We start from the raw sequence: 21,302 nt of genomic DNA on the forward strand, positions 1-21,302 counted from the left end.
GGAAAGCACCTGGCACCACTCCAGGCTTTCCTACAGTACATAATTCTCGGATAAAATGCAGTCACCATCTCCAGTTAAGGGTGCACATCTATCCTGTCACTCCCAGCTGGATCTGTGGGTTTGTGCTGTGCTGCAGACCCAGCTCTGGGGAGAGTTTGTAGCATCACAGAATTGTTAAGGTTGGAAAAGAGCTCTAGAATCATGGAGTCCAAGCAGCAACCCATCGCCTGCATGCCAGCCAAACCAAAAGGCACAGGCTGCTGCAAGGAGCTGCCCTGCAAAATGGGGCGACTGCTTTGCTTTGTTAATCAGTTCCTCCTGGAAATCAATTAGCTGGCAGAGGCAGCCCAGCCAGTCTTGGTAACTATGGAGACAGACTGAAGAACTGGAGGGGAAAAAGCGCGGTTTATTCATGAGACGCCCCAAATTTGTGTTCTAGTATTTTTAACCTTTTGGAGAAAATAAGGAGATGTTTTCATTAGGAAAGCTGATTGCCTCCTGTGGAGCGGAGCTGCTGGGATGAGGAGATGCCTCCCCCCCCCCCCAGCAGGTTGTCCAGGGGAGAACTGTGCTGTTCCTGCTCTTGGAACCCAGCTGCTGCCGTGAACCTCACAGATCCCAGCCCTGGAGGGGCTCTGGGTGCCCCTGGTGCTGGTGGGGGTGTGCTGTCCCCCGGCCTCAGTGCCACTTTCAGGCTGGGGTTTATGCAGAAATGTGCTGAGTACTTTCTGTTCCTATTAAAATAACAATAATTTTGCACTGAAAGCCAAGGGAGAAAAGCTGATGATTTAAGCATGGAGCATGGTAATTAGTGCCGGGCTGGCAGTGTGCTTCACATACGTTCCTTAAGTGCCACTCTGGCACCTGGGTGCTTGCTGCTGCAGTCTGAAAGGACCCAGCCAGGATCATCATGGGAGATGGGGCAAGCCTAAAGATCCAGCTCCTGTCCATGAAATTCACACCAGCACCCAACTGAGGCAGCAGCAATGAAGTGACAGGAGAGGTGACACCTCAGGGTCCTGTAATCATTCACCCAGTGATTTCTACATCCTATCTGCCTGCTGTGCAAGGCAAAGCGTATTTCTTCCAGCATCTTATTTTCTGCATTTTAACCTGGCTGTGAAAAATGAAGGTTTCTTATTTGCACTTATATTCACTAGTCAGCACCATGCTACAAGTCAGAGTCAGCTGTCATGTGAAGGCAGGAGAGGACCAGCGTGGTGTTGGCTCTGCAGGGCCCACTGCCCACATCCCTTGGTGCCACATCCCTGTGGCTCTGGAGCAGCTCTAGGGTTGGTGCCCCCTCTGCCCCCTGGCAGCTGTGCTGACTCTTCTTTGGAGAAGAGATTCCTCCTAACACCCCACCTGACACTCCTGGCACAACGTGAGGCCATCACCTTTCATCCCATCTCTAGTTACTGGGAGGAAATACTGGCTTCAACTTGCAGGAAGGGCCTTAGCACAGGGAAAAGCTCTGCTTCCCTGGATGTGTCCTAGAGGGGAAAAAAAAAGTGCTTGTTTTTTGTTTTTTTAATTTTATTTTTTAGGTGTCCAAACTTGAGTATTCCAGCTGCAGCTGAGTGCTTGTGCCCATTGCTGTAGTGTTCTGGCCTGTTGCCCCACCAGTCTTGGCGCTTCCCATTGCCAAAGTCTGGGTGCTGCAGGGAAGAGAAGGGGAGAGGTTTGCTGAGCTTTGAATTGCAAAATCAAATGAATGAATAATTACGTATAAATAAACAAAATATTTATGGTGGCTTTCAGTTGGAAGGTATGGTGGTGATTTAGATTAATGCTTTTGGCAGTCTCACAGTGCTTGTGGCCAGAAATAGTCCTGCTTTATGGGCAAGAGAGAGAGTGGATGAAAACAGCTCGGTGCAACTCTGGAAAGAGTCCTTCAAAATGAACAGCGTGTGCCCCGGTGAGGGTGACCCAGTAGAAGGTCGAGAGACACCAGGAAGAAAGCAGGTCAGAACACTTCAGCTCTGTGCAGCCGCAGTCAGGGTGTGCAGGCAGTGAGATGATCCAGTGACAGCACAATGTGCCTTGGGACCTTTGGGGGCAGCAGAGGTTCAGGGGTTTGTGGTGGGTTTGTAGGGTTTGCAGCAGGGTCAGAGGAGTAGCTGGGTTTTGGTTCAGCCCTTTGCAGAGATGTGAAACTGAATTATTTCACTGAATCGGGAAGACACTGCCTCACTTCATCATCAGAGGAGAGCACTATGAGCTAAGGAGTACTGCTTTAGCAGAGCTGCTCAGAACTTTTTCCTCCATAGCAGTCCAGAACTGGGGAGTTGGTAATGTAAAAGCAGCATATATATTTTCCCCTCTTGCATTAGAATCATAGAATATTCTAAGTTGGAAGGGATCTGTAAGAATCACTGAGTCTAATTTGTGGCTCCACACAACAGCGAGGTGGAAATGGATCTGGTGAACCAGAGGTTGAAGCTGCGTGGAAGGAGCGAGTCCCAGTGGTGCAGTGCTGGGTCCAGCCTGAGTCCTGAGAGCCAGTCTGTGTGTGTGTGTGTGTGTGTGTGTGTGCTGGGAATGATGCTGGGGAATCACTGAGATCCAGGTTCTCTGCTCTGTTCAGGCTGAGCTGGGGGGCAAATAGCAGCGGAACTTCTTCCTTGTGTATTGCATTTCATACCCAGCACTTTGGCTGTCACTGAGTTGAATTAGGAAGCCTCTTCCCAGGAGGATTTTTCAGGCTGACTGTGCAGGTTTTGGGAAGCAGCGCCCAGGAGCCTGGGCTTCACTAAGTGGGTGGCATCGAGCAGGTCTTGGTCTTGCTTAAAATAATACAGTGAGTTGCTGCCATGCGCTGCCTTCAGGTGCAGCCCTGCACCTGGGACACTCATCATGTTCTTTTTTCCCCTGTGGTACATGATGGAGATTTCTTTCACTGCCACAAACTGGAAACCTTCACTACTGGCATCGAGGAACCCGAGGGTGACAGCGCAGCCACTCCCTGTGGGGACTGCAGTGCATTTCCCTGTAGAAATGTCATTTTTCTCTGCTCTCTCTTTGTAGTGCAGCACCTGTAAAAGCTTTCAGTAGCATCCTCTGATAGAGTGCTGCTCAGCTGGGCGCAGAGAAGCAAGGTCTGAGGCACAGCCTGGTGCCTGAGGGTGTTCTGGTCCCTCACCCCACACCTGCAAGGGAACAGGCAGCTGTAATCAAAGCCTTCCTCCCAGAAGCTTTTTAATCAAGCCTGACAGTGGCACCAGGCTTATTGATGCAGTGTACCTGCACAGAAGTGCAATGTTCTCTGCTGTGCTTTGTGTATTTCCTCCTGGATGTTGATATAAAATGTGCCAAGTGACAAACTGTCAGTGTTGCACATTTGCAGAAGCGCTGAGCTCAGTGCTGGGGTGGCAGGGACGTGCCCTGGGTGCTGCAGCCGGGGCTTCCTGTCAGTGAAGCATCTCCAGGAAGAAGGAAGTCATCTTGTTCAGTTTAACAGTAGCGGTCCCACCTCTAATTAAAATGAGACATTCCTGATGGCACGCTAACAAGAGTTGATGACTTTGTTAATCTGAAGTGGCAAAGCGACTCTGTCTGTGTCAGTGTGTGACATGTGACAAGGCTGGTGGCTGCCCAGCTGCTGTGACCACTGTGCTCCTTCCCCAGGAGCCTCAAACAGGGCTGGATCATGGTGATTCTTGCATGTCCTGGCAGGAGCTGGTGGGGGTGGAGAGCTGCGTGCCAGTGGAGCACCTCGCATTTGGATCATGCTCTGGGTGCTGGGGGAGAGTTGCGTTGCCTTGCTCTCCTGTCCCATGCCTGCTGGTCACCTCCAGACCCATCATCAGTTGTGGAGGAAACATTTTTGCTGCTGAAAGATGCACCCAAAGGCAACTGGGGATCTGGGGCAATATTCTTCCAGTTCCATGGAAAGTGACAGGCAGGGAGGAAACTCGTGACTTTTTGATGGAATCCTTCATTGATGATTAGAAAAATGATTTGAACTGAGGAAGCTTTATGCTTTCTTTTTTCCTTCATGCTCCTCTGGGCATGCTGAAGGTTTAAGCCCTGCTCTGGGTAAGGTCCTGCAGCTGAGCTGATGAGTGACTCTATAAAGTCTTTACCTCTGTCAGGCTCAGGATTATAGAATGATAGAATGGTTTGAGTTGGAAGGATCCTTTGAAGGCCATCCGGCCCCACCCCCTCTCAATGAATGGGGACACCCACACTCAGACTGTCCCATGAGCTGGGTGTCAGCAGGGATGGGGCAGCTGCACCTCTCTGGGCACCCTGTGCCACTGCTCCTCCTCCCTTATCACAGACAACTTCTTCCTTACATCCAAATTTCTCTCCTGTCTTCATAGAGCCTTCTCTTTTCCATGCTGTGCAGCTCGAGCTCTCAGCCTGTCCCTGTAGCAGCCAGCACATCATCTCCCAGCATGTTCAGGAGCCGATAGAAACCACATATTGCATGCTCAGTATAGCTGGAGCTGATGGCTTTCAGACAATGCACTTCATTCAGAAGCTTTCTGGATGTCAGAATCACTCCCTGTTCTCTGACTGCTGTCAGCATCATTATTATTGTGTCATAACTAAGTCCTGACATCTGCTTTTTTGCAGGGGGCACTGGAAAGGATGCAGATGATAATTCCAGAAATTGTTTTATTGCCCCCTTCAGATTATGCCCACACAGAGAGCACTCAGAGCTGCTGCCTTAATGGAGCTCCTGGGCCCTTCTTGTCCCTTAGACCAGATGGAAGTGCTGTCTGTATCCGAGATTTATTCCCATTGTACAAAGACCTTTAATTCCCTTACAGGTTTATAAGGATACAAGTACATGGGTTTCTGGCTCGCTGGCAATAATCATCCATGCTCAGGATATAGTTGGCCTTCCAGGCTGCAAGCACACACTGCCTGCTCACCTCCAGCTTTCTGTTTGCCAGGACCACCAGGTCCTTCTCCACAGGGCAGCTCTCAAGGAGTGATTCTATACATTCTATACATGTAGCTGGGATTGTACTGGCCCATTTTACCACCCCTTGCACTCAGCTTTGTTGAACCTTATTAGGTTTACACGGGCACAACATCTGGTTCCAACCCTGATTTCCCACCTCTGGGCCACGTCTGCCCTCTGAGCACTGATGCTGTGCAAGGAGCAGCTCGGGCAGCCTGCACCAGGGAGGCTCCGCAGTGCTCGGGAAGATTGGAAGGATGATTAAAAATGGAGAGCAAACCCCGAGCTGGAAGCCTTTTAGGACGGGATTTATTTGTAATTACAGGAAGACGAAAATGAGGTCCCAGCCTGCAAAGCGGGAGTCGTGTTGTGGTCTGCATCCTGCTTCAGTTGGATTTCACCATCTGTAATTGAATATAACTTATCTGGGAAAGTGTCTGCCTGTTTATACTGCACTGGAGTATAAGGATATGTTGTTAGCAAACCACCCCGGAGTGTCTGCGTTTCCTTATTTCTGATGACATGACAGTTTTGATCTACCTTGTGTTATGGCGATGCAAATACCCCATCTCTCCATTCCGTGACTTACAGGCTGCCTGCTGTTTGTTCTGCTCATCTTCACACAAGAGCAGCATTTATTCTGGTGGGATTTGGTTTGGGGTTGTTTATTTGTTTGTTTTTAAGGATCCTCGGGGGAATAATCAGGTAGAACATCCATGATTCTCCTTCCTGATCATCTGTTCCAAGCCTTATGCAAAGGAGAGCTCTGTGCACCTGACTGGGGAGGGGCTGGATAGGGAGAACGCGGGGAAAGGTGCCCTCATACCCACTTTTCCCTTTACTGATATCCAGGAATCATGCAAAGGGCCTCAGAATTCCACTGATGTGTAAACTGTAGCTTGTCACAAGTGCTGTAGAACATCACCAAGTCACCTGAATAGCATAAAATAACTGCAGAGAATCGGGGGCTGGACGCATGTTGTCTGCACAGAAGTAACCATGAGGGCTTGAGGGAAGGAGGGTTGTCCTGGCGGTGGCAAACCCACCATCTTCCGCTGAAGTCTTTTGTTTGTCTGATTTACATAAAATAGGGGAAAATCAGCAGGGTGCAACAGGAAGGAGATGGCTCCTGAAAGCTGCTGCTGAGCAAGCAGCTGTGTGGAAAGGGTTCACCCCTCCTGAGGTGAGTGGGGGAATTGCTTGGGGCTGTTCCAGGGCACCAAGTTGCCCAGTGGCTGCTGCTTGCTCCTGGGCAGCACTGGGACATCTCTGCAGCAGAGCAGACTGTGGGAGTGGGTTCCTCCCACGTGAGGCTATAAATGCTGCCAACAGCCTGGCCTGCAAGAAAGGCACCGACCCAGCCTGCTGCTGTCTGTGCAGCGTGGGTGCCTCAGCATCCTGCCCGGGGCTGTGGCAGTGCTGCTGGACCTGTCCCTGTGGATCTCAGGGCTGACATCACCACAGCCAGCCGCTGACAAGCTATTTTGACAAGGACGGGCATTGGTATATGAGTGTTTGTTGTTCAGTGTGGGCTTCGTGAGCAGGTCCTCGGGTTGGTCCCAAACACCTCTTGTTAAGGATTTACGTGACCCACTGTCACGTAACTGTCTCCAGTTTTGGCAACTTACACCCCAGGGCTGTGACCCGGAGCTCAAAGGCAGCACTGTGCTATTGGGATTGGGGTGGAGGAATACAGTGTGGAAGGGTGGGGGTGAGCAGTGCTCCTGGCTGGGGGCTGACACAGCCCTGCCCAGCCTGCACTGCTGCTGGGTGCTGCACGAGGAAATGGCCGTGTGTGCCAAGGGTTCCAAACCTCTGCACGCGTGAAGCCTGTAAAACCCAGTAAGTATGGATTTCATCTGCCTTTGCTGAAATACCATTTGCCTGAATTCCAGATATTTGATTAGGTTGAATTTGATTTCATTCTTACACTTATCTCTCCGAGGCACTAACTTTGAAAGTCAGACTTAATGACCGTCACGAAAGGAAAACAAACCTTTCTGTAAGATGAGCATTAACACGTTCAGCAGATGCAGGTGAAGTCACCGCCGTTCTCTTTTTAGCTCCTTTATCCCTCACTCCATGCTCTGACAGCGCTGTTCCTTCCGCTCAGCCCAGAATAGCTGAAAGCCTCCCGGGAGCAGCCTCACCACTGTGCGTCGGGGCTCTTAATAGGGAAAGTCAGTGTTGCAGGAGGTTGTGCAGGGGAAAGCACCTCCAGCACGCTGTCCTTGTGTGGTCCTTGCCTACCATGACCAGCTGCCTCACCTGCTGCCTTTTAGAATCATAGCATCATAGAATTGTTGGAAGCGCCCTTTGAAGGCCATCTAGTCCCACTCCCTGCAATGAACAGGGACACCTCCAGCTCCACCAGGAGCTCAGAGCCCCATTAGCTCCTTAGCATGGTACCAGCCATGGTGTGCCACTGGTTCTATGTTAACCTGGGTGTGTGGCCATTTGCAATGGGAAATAATACAGAACAGCAGCTATAAAACCAACTTTGTGCCTCTGTGAGTATTTGTGATCCAAAGAACAGAATAGTCATTAATACTTATTTTCTGCCAGTTTTTGGAGCTTAGAATCCTGTCATTAAGCACTGAAGAAGAACTGAGCACTCAGGATGAAAGTGGAGCTCTAAGCTTGTGAATAATTGCAGAAAGCAAGGTGGCCGTGCTTAGTGCTTCGTGAAGTCTTTAATCACAGTACTTCTGTTTTGAAGACATCTTTTTACCAGAGCTGTTTTAATTTAACTTGTCCCCTCCTTTCTCTTTTAGAATATCAGTTTTAGATGCAAGTCTTTATATATTAATAGCTGCTTTTATGCCTCTAAGTGTGTCTGCAGCCTCTGGGCACTGCTGGGGCTCCTACACCTCCCAGCATCTGTGCTGAGCTGCACCCAAAGGCTCCACGTGTCCAGGTGTTGTGCATTTGTACTAATCCTCAGTCTCTGTAGCTGCTGTGGTCTCCCTGTGTGTGCTGACAGTAGCCAGAATGGACTGAAACTCAGGGGTGTGAGCAGGAAGCAGAGCAGCTTAACGTGGACAGTGCTGAGCTGTAGCATTTGGGGCAAGAAGAATGCTGACAGGGACATCCCAATGAGCGTCCTGCCCTTTGCAGATCTGAGTGTTGCAGAAAGGGGATTTCCTCTTCTTTAATGTTGCAGAATCCCATGATAGCTGGGTTGGAAGAGCCTTTACATCCCCCCAGCTTTGCTGTGGGTTGGGTGCCACCCGCCAGCTCAGGTTGCCCAGGGCCCATTCATGGCTTTGGGCATCTCCAGGGATGGGGCACCCACAGGTCTGGGCAGCAGTGCCGGGTCCTCACTGCCTTCTGAGCAAAGGATTTCTTCCTCACATCTGACATAGATCTGCCTGACCAATCTGGAGCATTCTATGATGGAGTGATGGCAGTGCTGGACACAGGAAGCATGACTGATGTCATTTACCTGGACTTGTCCAAGGTATTTGTTGTGGTCCAATGCTCTAAATGGGAGATAAGGATCTGAAAGCTGTGCTATTTGTTGGATAACATCCCGGTTTGCAGATGTGTTGGGATGTCAGCATGTCCAGAAATGGTCCTGCCTTGCCCTTAACCCTCAGCAACAGGAGGAGAAGCTGTTGGCATCGGTGCCCACTTCCAACAGTACTTCTCACTGTAAAATATGTCTCCTCAGCATGCTCTCCAACAGCTGTAATCACTGACTTTTCCTAGAGCAAAACAAAAGCAGGTTTAAAAACAGTCAGAAACTTGAGATTTTTCTGTTACTTTTGAGGGTTCTCTTCTGCACCCCAGCTAGTAATGGCTTATGGGAACCTGCAGAGCTGGAAGGGAGCACAGCGTGTCTGGGTGTGGGGTCTGTCTCCAGCAGCAGCTCCATAAAGGCCCTGTGGGGTGAGGAGCAGGATGCTGGAGGTGGTTCTGGAGACCTGCAGCCACTGGCTCACACCTGCCTTCACACTGCATTGTTAGGTCAGCAAGAACTTGATGTAACTGGGTCCCAGTGCAGACCTGAAGTTTGTAGTGCCACTGCAGTGCAAATAAACATCTTCACTGCAGCTGTGTGTTGTGAGACTGGGAAATGTGCACAGTGGGTGAGGCTGTGCACCAGCAAGAGATCTCTGCTGACACAGGGTCTGGAACCAGCCATCTTTCTGCACTGCTGATTTATGCCTTTCGTAGGCTTTTTCCTCCCATAATTCTTATCAGCAAGATGAACCCAAGCTGGCTGGCATCAGCACGACAGCAGCACTGTGGGGAGGAGGGCTGGGTTTGCTGCCAGTGAGTGTGGCTGCGTGATGATGACAGCACATGGCAGCGCACAGGAGGAAGGAGGGGAGCTGGTCAGGGAACGGTGGAGTGAAAGTGAAACACAGGAACAGCGTTTTTCCATGGAAAGGTGGTGTTTCAGAAATGTTTTCCTAATCTTGATGTGGCTCTGAAGGTTACCTGGGAAGGAGATAAGTGGTTTTGCTGCAAGCACGTTTTATTTTCCATCATGTCCTCAAAGCAAGTTATTGCAATTACCATTTCCCTAATAAACTCTTCAAATTTAATTAATGCAAGTGGTGGCACTTTGGAGAGGAAAGGCTCATCTTGCTGCAACAGGAGTTAGGTGAAATTTGTCCATGCTGTCCACAGACCTGTGCTGGCAATCTGCTTGGTGGGCTCTCATTGCCAACGAAATCATCATCATTAGCACCATCAACATTTTTGGTGTCATCATCACATTTCTCATTTCATGTGTGTGTGATTTCATGTGTGTGTGTGTCCCTGCATGCTGCTGCTGGTGCCCTATGGTTAGTGGCACAAAGTAGCACCTATTGACCAGTACAAACCATCAGCAATCTGACTGGGGTGACTCAGGCTGTGTTGGGCGCTGGTCCCAGGGCTTTCCCCTGCACCACCAGTAGTGCTGTGAGTTTTGCAGACTCCTGCCCCAGCTGTCGCATGCTGTCTGCTGATGTGTGTCAGGAGGCCAACACACAGGGAAGTTGTTCAGTGCGTAACATCCTCCACATCCAGCACATGGGAGTTGTCTGAGTGTTTCTAGCTGGATTTGCAGGTTTTAGGGCAGGATGGCCCAGCAGGGAGCTTGCTGCCAGCTCAGCACCTGCACTGTGTGCTAGGAGGTCTGGGATCTCAGGCCCAGCCCTTGCGTTCCTGTCCTGCCCCTCACATGGACCCAAAAATTCATTTTCCAGCATTCTTTTCCCCAAAGTACTTTTTCCCTCCAAGTACCCCAGGCTTTGCAGGAGGCTTTGCTGTGGTGGTGAAGTTTTCTGTGATGCTGTGTACTCGGAATGGCTTCTCTATAGCCAACTCACCTCTTCAAAGCATCGTTATTTGCAGTGTTTCTCATAAGTGGATTTGAGTTGGTTAATTCTGCTAATAGAATACCATGCAGCAGAGCATATGTTGCTGCGCAAGCAGCTGTGTCCCGAAGGTGCTGCGTGGCTTTGCATGTTCCCGGATCCCTCGCTGCCATTGCAAATGAGCATTTGCTGATGAGCAAATCCTGCTGGTTTGCAGTCCAGCTGCTGTGGAGTTGCCACCATCCAGTGAGAATTGTGTGCTGTGTTGGGCTGCAGCCCTGTTGGGCAGTTCTGGGGGTGGGGGGACTTTGCTCCTGTCCACACCATTGCTGCAGCTCGGGGACGGCACTGTCCCTAAATACAGCTCAGAGCTGCTCATGTCCCTCCTTTCCCAATGGCACTGATGGCTGGAGTCCCCTCTTTTAAACTGAGTTACCATTGTTTGCACCTCACCACTCCCAGTTTCTGTATCTATTTAAGTTCCCAAATCACGGTTCCTCTCCTTATCCTCTGTGGTGCCCTGCCTGCCTCTTAGCTGCCAGCACCAGGCAGAGCTGGAAACTGTTTCCAAACAGAAGCTGGTAACAAGAGCTGCCGGAGCTGTGTGGTGAAAATGCAATTGTATCAGCTCTGCACAGAATTAAATTCCCAATTGAAGTGATTAGCAGCATTGCTAATAATTCCCTGTGCTCCATTTCAAGATACTTGGAGGCTCCAGAATTGCATTTGCTGAATGAATTGACACCCAGGGGTTGGTTCTGTTGGGCTTGTGATGGTTTCGGGACATGCTGCTGTCCCTCTGCACACGCTGCAGCTGTATGCATGGAAATAAGAGCAACTACTTGAAATGCTGCAGATGGAGGCAGCGCGATGCTCACCCCTACGCACACCAGTTTGTAATTTATTTACTTATTAGTTTTATTGTACCTTGATGTTTGCCCTTCCAGCATCCTTGCTGAAGGTGCCCGGAGGAGCCGCTGTGAGCACAGCCATGAGCTGGCAGCAGCACCCAGCTGTGACGTGCCTTACATCCAGCTTCCAGGAGGAGAGAAGGTCTGTTTTTGCCTAAAGCAGCAGCTCCCTTCCAGTTTGTGGGAACCCCTTTGTGCATTTCACACACCCATTGTGGTCTCAGTGGGTGGGAGTGACCTGCCGTGCGGTGCCCATTGCCCAGCTGGGGATGAGGGATTTAAGGCACGTGCTGTAGTTTAGGTTACTGATGTGTTTAGAGATACCTCAATGTAGTTTTTAGGAATAATGCAGTTTTTAAGATGGATCTGTAATGCTTTTTGCTGCAATTTCATACATTCCTGTTGATTTCAAGTGAAACCTGCGTAATTTGGTTTCCACATAATGAAGCTGAAAAGCCTTTCTGCCAGTGAGTGGAAGGTCCTTTTATTCTACTGCGGAGTTCATTGTGAAAAGGCAGCTGGGTTCTGGGGTCCAGCCAAGCAGACTGTGGGTCAGGAACCAGAACTTGCAGGGTGTCTGCAGGAAAACAACAGGTAGCAGAGAGGACAGAGCAGTACCTGGAAAGCTGGAGAGCAGATGGCAGGACAGACAGAAAGCATCCATCAGCTGACGTGGGGCCGTGCCCAGGAGCAGCTGCGTGTGCTGGAGGTGCATCAGGCCTCTCCCAGCTCTTGTGCAGGCATCAGAAATGAGGTCTGCTTTAAAATGCAGTAGCTGTGTTCTCCTTTTCCCTTTATTTTTAGAGTGTGAGCTCAAAGTTGGTGCGGTTCTATTGTTCAGTGATCTTTCTGAAGACTGGCTGCCATACCCTGACATGCAGCCACATTTGCAGGTTGCCAGGTTTGCTCAGGGGGTGAAGCTGGCGGTATTTTCCACCCAAAATGATCCACGGGCTTCTTGGGGCTGCTTCTGTATTCACACAGGGGAGGGAGGCAGAAATACATCTGTATAGATGTCACGTAAGGCCTGCTTAATAGAATTAGCAGGATTGAGTCAGTGAAACTCCACTGAAATCAACTGAGTTGCTCCCACTTAATTGGTGAATTTGTCATCAAATACTTCATTTGTTCCATAGAGGGGCTATAACTCCAGAAGTTAGAAAGAACTCCAGCTGTTGGTTTTTCATTGTTGCTAACACAGCCCAAAGGCCTCTGGCACAGCCCTTGGGGAGGCACTCAAAGTGTTAGAATGGGGCGGGAGGTGCTGGGTGCTCTGAGTGCACACATGGCTCCGCTGGTCTGCTGCTCTCCTGCTGTGCCACCAATGGGTCTTTCCAGCTCTTCCTTCTTCCTGCCTGCCCCGCACAGAGACACAGCGATGCCACGAGTCGCTCTGTTGACTGAGCCCAGTGGGGAGGCTGCAGGGAGGCACCACTAAGCACAGGCAGAGGAAATCAGGGCACCGGGTGGAGCCTTAATTAAACACTAGGAGCTGGGCTCCAGAAAAGCAGATTAAGGTATTAGACAAGGCCAAAGCCACAGCGACAGCACGGCAGTGCTTCATTTCCCCCCTGCAGAGGCTGAGTGCTGGCTGCCGGGCAGTGGGCTGGAGATTGCTGAGTTGGTGCAGGAGATCTGCCAGCCTTCCCTGCCCAGCCCAGTGCCATCATCTCATCATCTCCCACTAATTACGCTTTTACAAAATGAGACAGAATAAATATGTGCTTTTTTTTTTCTTTTTTTTTTTCTTTTTTTTTTTTTCAAGCATCAATATTTCCATGGGGTCAAATTGGCAGTTCCCTTGTTTTGAAGCACAGACGTCAGTGTTTCTAAGGCTGATTTGTCTGCTTTCCCCTTGGCTGGATAATAATAGACTTATTGATTGTGACTCAGAAAAACAGAGTGAAGGAACTTTGCCTTTATTCTGGCAGCACGCACTCGGGCACTTGGTGACTGCGGCTCCATCACTTGGGACCTCTGGGTCTGGGAGCAGAAGGAGAGAGAACCTTGTGCTCCCCTTATCCTCCTTTTCTCACCTCCCTGCTGTGGAGCAAAAACGATCACCAGGAGCTTTCCTGGGTGCCTGTGTGCAGGTTCAGATTTCCTAATTTTCTAAGCTATCTCAGAAGTTACTCTTAGCCAGGTACAATAAGCAGAGCACGGGACTGGGAGGGAGGGCATGCATTGCAGTCATTACAAAATCCTCCCCAACGTGGATAAGACCTCATCAAACCATGGTGAACCCAGCACGATCAAACCATGGTGAACCCAGAACCTTTAATCTAGGGAAGTGGAGGGGTCACCATCCCTGGGGGTGTTCCAGAGCCATGGGGATGTGGCACTGAGGGACGTGGGCAGTGGACATGGGGGGGGCTCAGGGATCTTGGAGGGCTTTTCCAGACTGAATAGTTCTGTGGTTTCATGATTCCATGAATGAGGGCAGCAGCCCGATGTTTGTTAACCATGTCCTCCAGCAGTTACAGCATCATAAATGAAAGAGTTCTCCACCAAATCCCTCTTCAGTTTTATTGCATCTTTGCTCTATTTCTGTGTGTGGCTTTGATACTTACACATCCTTGGCACCACTGGAGATGGTTTTCTGAAGCAGCAATCCATGAGCTGGTGACCAAGTTTGTTAAAGGGCACAGAAATCTGCTCTGCAGCATCTGCCACTTCTCACTTGCTTTGAACTGAATTAGCTGCAAAGGCTTCCAGGCATATTTCCAGCCAGTGTGAATTGCTGCAACGTCTCTGATGTCAGTAGAGGTTTGTGATCTTATGACAACTGATAATTTGGCCTGTGGTCTTCAAAGGAGTGGAGGCTTGTGTCCATGGTGGGGAAAAGTCATTAGGAAGTGAAAATTGCTTCCTTCACTTTTTCTGTCTCTCCCCATGATGGTAAACACCACTGACCAGGAGAGCCCACTAGGAACAGATAGGAAATAGCGAGAGCATGGGAGCAAGGAACAGCACAGCATGGTCTGTAGGTGCAGAGCATCCCGCTGCAGGACAAGGCAGGAACAAGAGGTGGAACTGCAGCATGGACACCCGGCCTCCTGAAAGCAGGGGAAGCCGAGAGCTCAGGGCAGAGCCTGGCAGCAGAGCAGGCATCAACGTCACATCCAAAGCACTTGGACTTGATTGGGTTCAATGTCTGCCTGGCTCAGCTTAGGGTTAATTGCACGTTGACTTTGCAGGCTCTGCTCAGAAGGCTCTCAGATGTTGCTTTTCATTTATTCAGTCGGACTGGTCTGATCCACGGTTGGCCCAGGGGTAATTTCGTGATGTTGCAAGCTGATAAGAAATGAGATCGCAATAAGTGGCTTCACTCCTGCTGCAACCTGTTTGTTGTTTCAGCCCTGAGACACCAATCAGCCCCAGCTCGGTGGTGGGAGCAGCCCCTCGCATGCAAACCCCAGCCCAGCTCCAAAACCCACTTTGGGCAGCAGAAAGAACATGCACTGCTAACAGCTGGGTGCTGGGATGGGTCAGTGGTGTGGCGTAACTGGGAGCAATGCCTCCAGGGGGCCTGATGTTGCTGAAAACACCACGGGGAGGAGGGGGAAAAAGAGGCTGCAGGCAGTTAATCCATAGGATTTAGAATTCTCCAAGACTTTCTGCATTCAGACACATAAGTGTATCTATGAAGGATTAATTCAGCAGCTGGCTGTGGGCAGGGCTGGTGGCCCAGCCCCGGGGCTGCTGTGGGACTGTGGGTCCTCAGCGGGAATTTGTGCACAAAATGTGGATTCTTTGCCCAATCTGGGCTCGTCTGTGAAATGGAAAAAGATGAGCTCAGCTGTGTTTGCTGCTTGAATTGGTTCAATTAGGCTGAGTGAGGCTTGGAGTCCTATGTCTCTTTCATGGGTTGATGGTGTACGGGTTATGTATCTGATGCTCCATTTTTCTCAAACCCCTCCTGCTTTCATTAGGGGCCAATTGGGTGCGCTGTACCACGGTGCAGATTCCTGTGCTCTGAATGAGTGCAGTGCTTACAGGGCCTGACCCAGATCTTCTCTCCTCCTTTTGCTCTTGGGTTAAGCCCATGATGGAGAGGAGCCTTGGAGAAATACTCCTCATTGATGTTTAGCACCTTCAAGAATATGAAGTAAGAACAAGCTGGGAAGATTTAGCAACCATTGAACATTTCTGCATCACTTCAGAGTCCTAAAGGGGGGGAAAAAAAGAAGCAAAGTTGTATGGTGACAATAATGAAAAGATGGTAGTTGTAAATACCCAAAGGTCTACTGCTGGGACTGGGCTGCTGCTTGGCACGCTCCTGCCTTTCCACGTTCAGAATTCAGTGATTACTGCATAAAATTCCCTTTTTTTCTTAATCCTGATGTGTTGCTTTACTCAGTCCAATAAAGGCACCTGCTTAGGGACCCTTTAAGGGCTCTCAGCATTGATTCTGAAACTTGTTTTCCTGCAAGCCTCTTTTGGTCTCCTGCCATTGCCCTTCAGTGTTGTCTTTGGAATGGTCATGCATTCTGGAATGAATGTATTGCTGTTTTATTCTTAGGCCTGTGCTGTGTAAAATAGCAACAACCAGCTCTGTGGCTGGGTTTCCAATGTGCACTCCTGTTTGCAAATTCATGAGCACTTTCAAACTGAAGAAAAAAAATAATAATCCATCAAAGAGTGCTGCTTGGTAGTTTTTTAAATGGCAATATTTGCAGAAGGTTCAGCATTTCACATAAATTAAAGAAAATACAGCTTGGTTTAGAAATGCCATATAACATCCTAAAGATGGAGGCAGGGAAATATACTGCCTCGTAAGTGATAATATATCAAGGTTTCTCCTCTCATTATCAGCACCGGAGACATAATATACATAAAATGTAGGTCATAGCATCCCATTTAGCACTGCATTTATCCCTGGTGTGAGCGGCAGCTGTGTGACAGTGAAACCAAGACCTGCTCTGGTACAGGATTCCAGAGGCAAGAGCGTTGCTTTGGCTCAGGGCTCTATGTGCTCTATGTGCTCTATGTGCTCTGTGTGCTCTATGTGCTCTATGTGCTCTATGTGCTCTATTCCTCACAGATGCTGTTCTGCAGCATCCTTGCAAAACCCTTCCCTCTCCTCCCTCCCTACCCAATGTAGGTGGGCAGTGCTGGGGGCTGCTCCCAAGTGCTGCCATGGAGGAGTGGGGAAAGACACAGAGCATCACTGGGGCATGTGGCAGCAGGGCAGCCTGGGCCAGTGATGGAAGAGGAGACAGGGGGAGAAGAGCAGCAGAGATTGATGGTGAAGGCTGATGTGAGAGAAATATAGTGACATTTAGGAGTCCTGGTGCTGTGCTGGGAATTGCAATTAGGTTAAAAAAAAAAAAAAGAAAAAAAAAAAAAGAAAAGAAAAGAAAAGAGAAAAGCAAAAAGAAAGCAATTGATAAAGTGCAGTGCGGGATGCTGTAATGAAGCAAACTTTGGCTTCTATAAATGCTCTCGCAAAGGACTGTCAGGATGTTTGGTAACATGGCCAGGAGCTGTGCCCACCAGGCACCTCTTTGTGTAAGGGGAAAACCAGCAGAAAAGCTGTGCTTTGGAACTTCAGGGCAGCTGCTGAATACCTGCACTGCTGTGGGCACTGCCAGGAGGATGTGAGCAGTGCCCGGTCTGCCCACTGGCATTTCACAGGTGATCAGTGTCTGTGTGAGAACAGGGAACTCAGCAGCAAGAGCTGCCACCATTAAACAGCTCCAAAATGGTGCAGCAGTGCAGAGTAGCACAGTGGTGGGGTCAGCATCTCTGAGTTGTGGTGTTGTGTAAATGGTTTTTGTGATTGTACCTCTGAACTGAAACCCATGGGGAGTAGCACTGCCCCAGCGTGTGACCTCTCTCATTTGGTGAATTATTAAGTCATAGTGCATGAAATTAATAAGCTTCACCTCCTTCCCCTTCCACTGCCCCCCTGTTCCCTGTTGGAGCCCACGTGTCAGTGTGGCGATGGGCAGAGGCAGCCGGTGCCTCTGGGGCCCAGCACAGACAGCAGCAGGAATGGGCTCAGTGGGATTTCAGTGCAGGCATGTGCTCAGTAATGAATGGCATCCTGTGCTCCTGGTAGGGCAGACTGCAGAACAGTGAATAGATGTGCTCCCATGAAAAATTAAGTTTTGTTTTAATGAAATGTTTATTCATAGCAAGCTCCATATTAATGTTACATTGATCTGTGGAATTTCTCCCTATCAAACATTAATGTGCCACAGTCCTGGCTTTTCTGCCCTGCCAATGTGTCCCAGCTCCAGAGCAGATACACGCTGTAAACCCACCTTGCAGCACGGGCTTTCCCAGGCCATTGTTGTGTTTAAGTGTGCAACCTCTGTGTGAGTAATTAATTGTGATTTATGGCAGGATCCAGCTCTAGAGCCATCGCTGGGGGGTCAGTTTTGTAGAGCAAGTACCAAATTTGGATTGATAGGTGGCAAACGATGGCAGTTAGGAATGCACAGGTAAGGGGCATGGCCACTGCATTTGCCACACGTGTGTTAAAATCTGATGCCTGTGCAGGAAGGCGGAGGGGACGGGTTGTGCTTTGCACCATCCAGCACAAACTTCACTGCGGTCAGGACAAAGTCAGACCCGTGGGGCTGGCGCTGGGGACACGCGGTGGCTGCTCCCTCCCGGCTGCAGCGCTGCGGTCCCTATTCGAGGCGGCGTGGGCTGGAGGAGCAGCAAACACCTCGCTCTGCATCCAGCAAACCAGGAGAAGCCGTGCCATGGCAACCGAGCAGCGCTGCACGCCTCCGAGCAGCGGCACCGCCAGGCAGCGGCTCCGGCATGATCCTTGCAGAGCTGCTGCCGGGGAAGGAATGGGATGACTAAGTGTGAGGAGGAAGCAAAGGCTGCTCAGCATGCCGGATGATCCAGGGCTTATATTTAGGGCAGCGTGAGGTGGCCGACTTGCAGCAATGCCGGCTTCTTACCCCATCCCCGTGCCAGCCTCGGGTGTCACTGCTGTGCAGAGGGGCCGAGGCCGTGCTGCCCTATGCCTTTCTCTTCCATGGGGCAGCAAAGTCTCACTGCTGAGCTCAGCAGTTTGGAAAGCAGTACAGGAAGGCTCCTTCTCAAGGTTCCATGGCCCCATTAGCACCTTCTGAATTTGGAGCGGCACCTGAAGTCTTGACATGAAAACTTCTCCAAAATATGTTTGATACACTTTGTGTTTACACACATTTATTTAAACGTTCACACCCACAAAATTATCCCACTGAAATCGAGAAACCCTCCACATATTTGGCTCCAAAGATGTAGAAATGCTCTTGGAATGCCATGGGGTCAGCGCTGTAGTGCCTGGGGGCAGGAGGTTTGAAGGCACAATGGTGTCTCTGGCTGTGATGCTTCCCAGCAGTGCTCCTGCTGCACCTTGAATCCAAGCTCACAGCTGCTTTGCAGCCATGCCCGGTAAGTGGCAGCTGGGCTTTGTGTGTTACCTTCAGCAGCTGAAGCTCTGAGTCCTGAGCACGAGCAGCCTCTGGTTGGTGGGAGTCTCAGGGGAGATGTGCCAAGTTTGCACATAAAAATAACAAATTAACTGTCAGTTGGGAATGCTTGGAGCTTTTCAAACTCGCAGACAAATGTAGGTGGAGGTGAGGGCAATATCCCTTCCTTTGTCATGTCCCTGCGCTCATAACCCTGAGGCACACAGCACTGGGGCTGGTGTCAGTCAGTGGAGGTCCCAGCTCTGGTCCCACGATGGTCACACTGCCCAGGGCAGGGGGTTGTGGGGCAGAGGGGCTGGGGTTGCTGTGTCCCTGCAGGTGTGGGGCAGGGGTGGTCAGGAGCTGGGGCTGGTGTTTGGCAGTGGGTGCTGTGGGGACACAGGGCCCTGCGAGCCACAGGCACAAGATCCGGGCTTTGCATATCAGCCCTTTGTGTCCACCTGTCTGTCCTGTGGCGCTGTGTCTGTCCCACACCACCTGGGTGCAGTTGTGGGGATGGAGCACAAACCCTGCATTCCACAGCCTCCACACTCAGGGTATCACAGCCCCCAACTGGGTTGGATCCCTATGGGGTGCCCAAGGGGAGCCCCAGCATCCAGCCCCACAGATCCAGGGCTGCTGAGGGGTCAAACTGCTGCTGGGAAGCCCCGTGGTATGGCAGAACCATCAGCTAGTGCGGGGGGAGCAGGAGCAGGACCACTGCCGGCATGAGAGCACAGCAAATCCGGGAAATGCTGCAAATAGCCTCACGTAGCAAACCGAGATAGCGCTTTCCTTTGTTCTTTGCGTTTTTGTGTTAATTTTAAATCAAGCATGAGCCCTATCTACTCGATTTTACCTTTCTAATGGTAATTAACAGAGACTGGAGCTCTCGGGGGTGTTGTCAGCTGCTCGTTCCTCTGCGCTGGCTCATGTTAGAATCTGCCACGCGCTCCCGGCGGAGGCAGGAGCCGGCTCCGTGCTGCTCAGCGCTCCAGCCGCGTTCCTCGTTCCTCGTTCCTCGCCCGGCTGCTGCCCCGGGATGCCCGGCCGGGCGGCACCGCGGGGCGGCTACTGAGGCTGGAGGCGAGCGGGGCTTTGCTGCCACGGGGATGCGCTGCCGCCTGCGGTAAGACAGCGATGGGGCCTCGGTGGGCAGTTTTGCGGTGCCCTTGGTGTGCTGTGGTTCTTAGCCAGGTGTGTGAAAGCTGGGGATGTGAGAAGTGGGGGGAGCAGGTGGCTCCTTGTCCTGCTTTGGGAGCATGTTTGCAGATCGCGTTTTGGGGGCTGGGACCTTCTTGTCAACCCCAAACCATCTCAAAGCTGGGAGAAGGGCTGGTGGGGGGACAGGTGCCATGTCACAGTAGTGCTTGGGATGGAAGGGCAGAAAGCGATGCAGGAGCTGTGCTGTGTGTGTTCTCAGGGCTTCATTTTGGGGTTGCCTGGCAGCACTGGGGATTCTCCCATGGTCTGAGTGGTGGTGATGCTGGTGCTTGGAGGGGGGGAGGGCAGCACTGCCCCTGCTCCTCCTGTAGCTCTGTGCTGTGTTGCTTCCCAGTGAATGACACGGAGCTTGCTGAAGCATCTGCCTCCCCAGAGGCTCTGAAGCAAAGCCAGGAGCAAACAGATTGAGATCTGCCTAAGCAGCATATTTAAAAACCCTCCTTTCTTGCTCAGAAATATAAGAAACTGGTACGAGCCTTGCTTGAAAAAAGATGATGCATGGGGCTTCAGAATCCTTGCTGTGATCAAAGGGGAGAAAAGCAAAGAGCAGGGAGTAACTGTGTGCTGCCCAGCACTGCCTGCCTCCAGCAGCACTGTGTGGGTTTGGTCACTCTCACACTGTTGCATCCCACATGAGATGTGATGGGAGGGGGCTGGCAGCTCCCACAGCTGCCCTCACAGCTGCTCTTTGGTGCTGGTTGTGGGTATTCTGCAGTATTAGATACAGTAGATATTAATGCCATAAATGCAGCCCAACACAATCTGATTTTTAATTGCCATTATCCTACCTTGGTTTCACTTCTCTATGAAGAGAATGTTCACGGTGCTGCTGCTCATCCAGGTCTGAGCAGCAGAAGGCTCCTGGTTAGTGCAGCTCTGTGGTGGTGTAACAAGACCGACCCCATTCATCTCAAAGTGGCAGATGAAGGTTCACCTTCATGATAGCAGCAGCACAGCTAGAAGGAAAAAGGGAGACAGTACAGCAACACTCCTTTCTAGCTGTTGCACCTGGCTCATCTGAAGCCATCATGGTGTGCATTGGTTCTGGCCAGGCCTTGCTGCTCGCTCTGCTTGCACGTGGGGTCTTCACAAAGCCCTCAGAGTAGAATCTTGCATTGTGTTCCTATCAAAGCACAAAGTGTGTGTGACTGCCAGGGGCTGGTTCCAGCCACAGGTGGCAGCCCAGCAGCAACCTGTCCTGCTGGGGTGGTTCAGTGAAGGTTTGTCCCATCAACCCTAGTGCTGCTGTTGTAGGAGAGCTGCTGGGGCTGCTGCAGGGCGCTCACCATGGGCGAGGAGCTGGGCACGGGCACCCCTGGGGGAGGAAGATGCTCCCCCCAATGGGTCTCTGGCTGGCACACGTGAGCTGACTGTTCCCAGTGCCCAGAGCTACGAACGTGGAACAGCTAATGCATGTGGAGGTCTCTTCTCATATTCACTTGCTATTTTTTCCTGCAGAAAATAAATGTTTTAAGTCAAGTTTTTCACAGTGTCTGTCCCAGTTTGTGGATGAGAAAGGTTA

The 21,302-nt window shown here is 50.7% G+C and overlaps 1 protein-coding gene across 3 annotated transcripts in view; it reads left to right on the top strand.

Moving 5' to 3' along the window:
• Positions 1-21,302, top strand: part of LRRC7 (leucine rich repeat containing 7) — a 169,574-nt gene that overhangs the window by 25,861 nt on the left and 122,411 nt on the right. Inside the window, exon 1 of one of the 3 annotated variants that reach the window (XM_015870860.2) lies at positions 19,483-19,685. The exons of the other annotated variants lie outside the window; for them this stretch is intronic. The gene's annotated coding sequence lies outside the window, so the exon portion shown is untranslated. Of the gene's footprint in view, positions 1-19,482; positions 19,686-21,302 lie in introns of those variants that run through there. 3 annotated transcript variants of the gene reach the window in all.

This window comes from Coturnix japonica, chromosome 8, assembly GCF_001577835.2.
Source record: "Coturnix japonica isolate 7356 chromosome 8, Coturnix japonica 2.1, whole genome shotgun sequence".
Taxonomy (NCBI): Eukaryota; Metazoa; Chordata; class Aves; order Galliformes; family Phasianidae; genus Coturnix; species Coturnix japonica.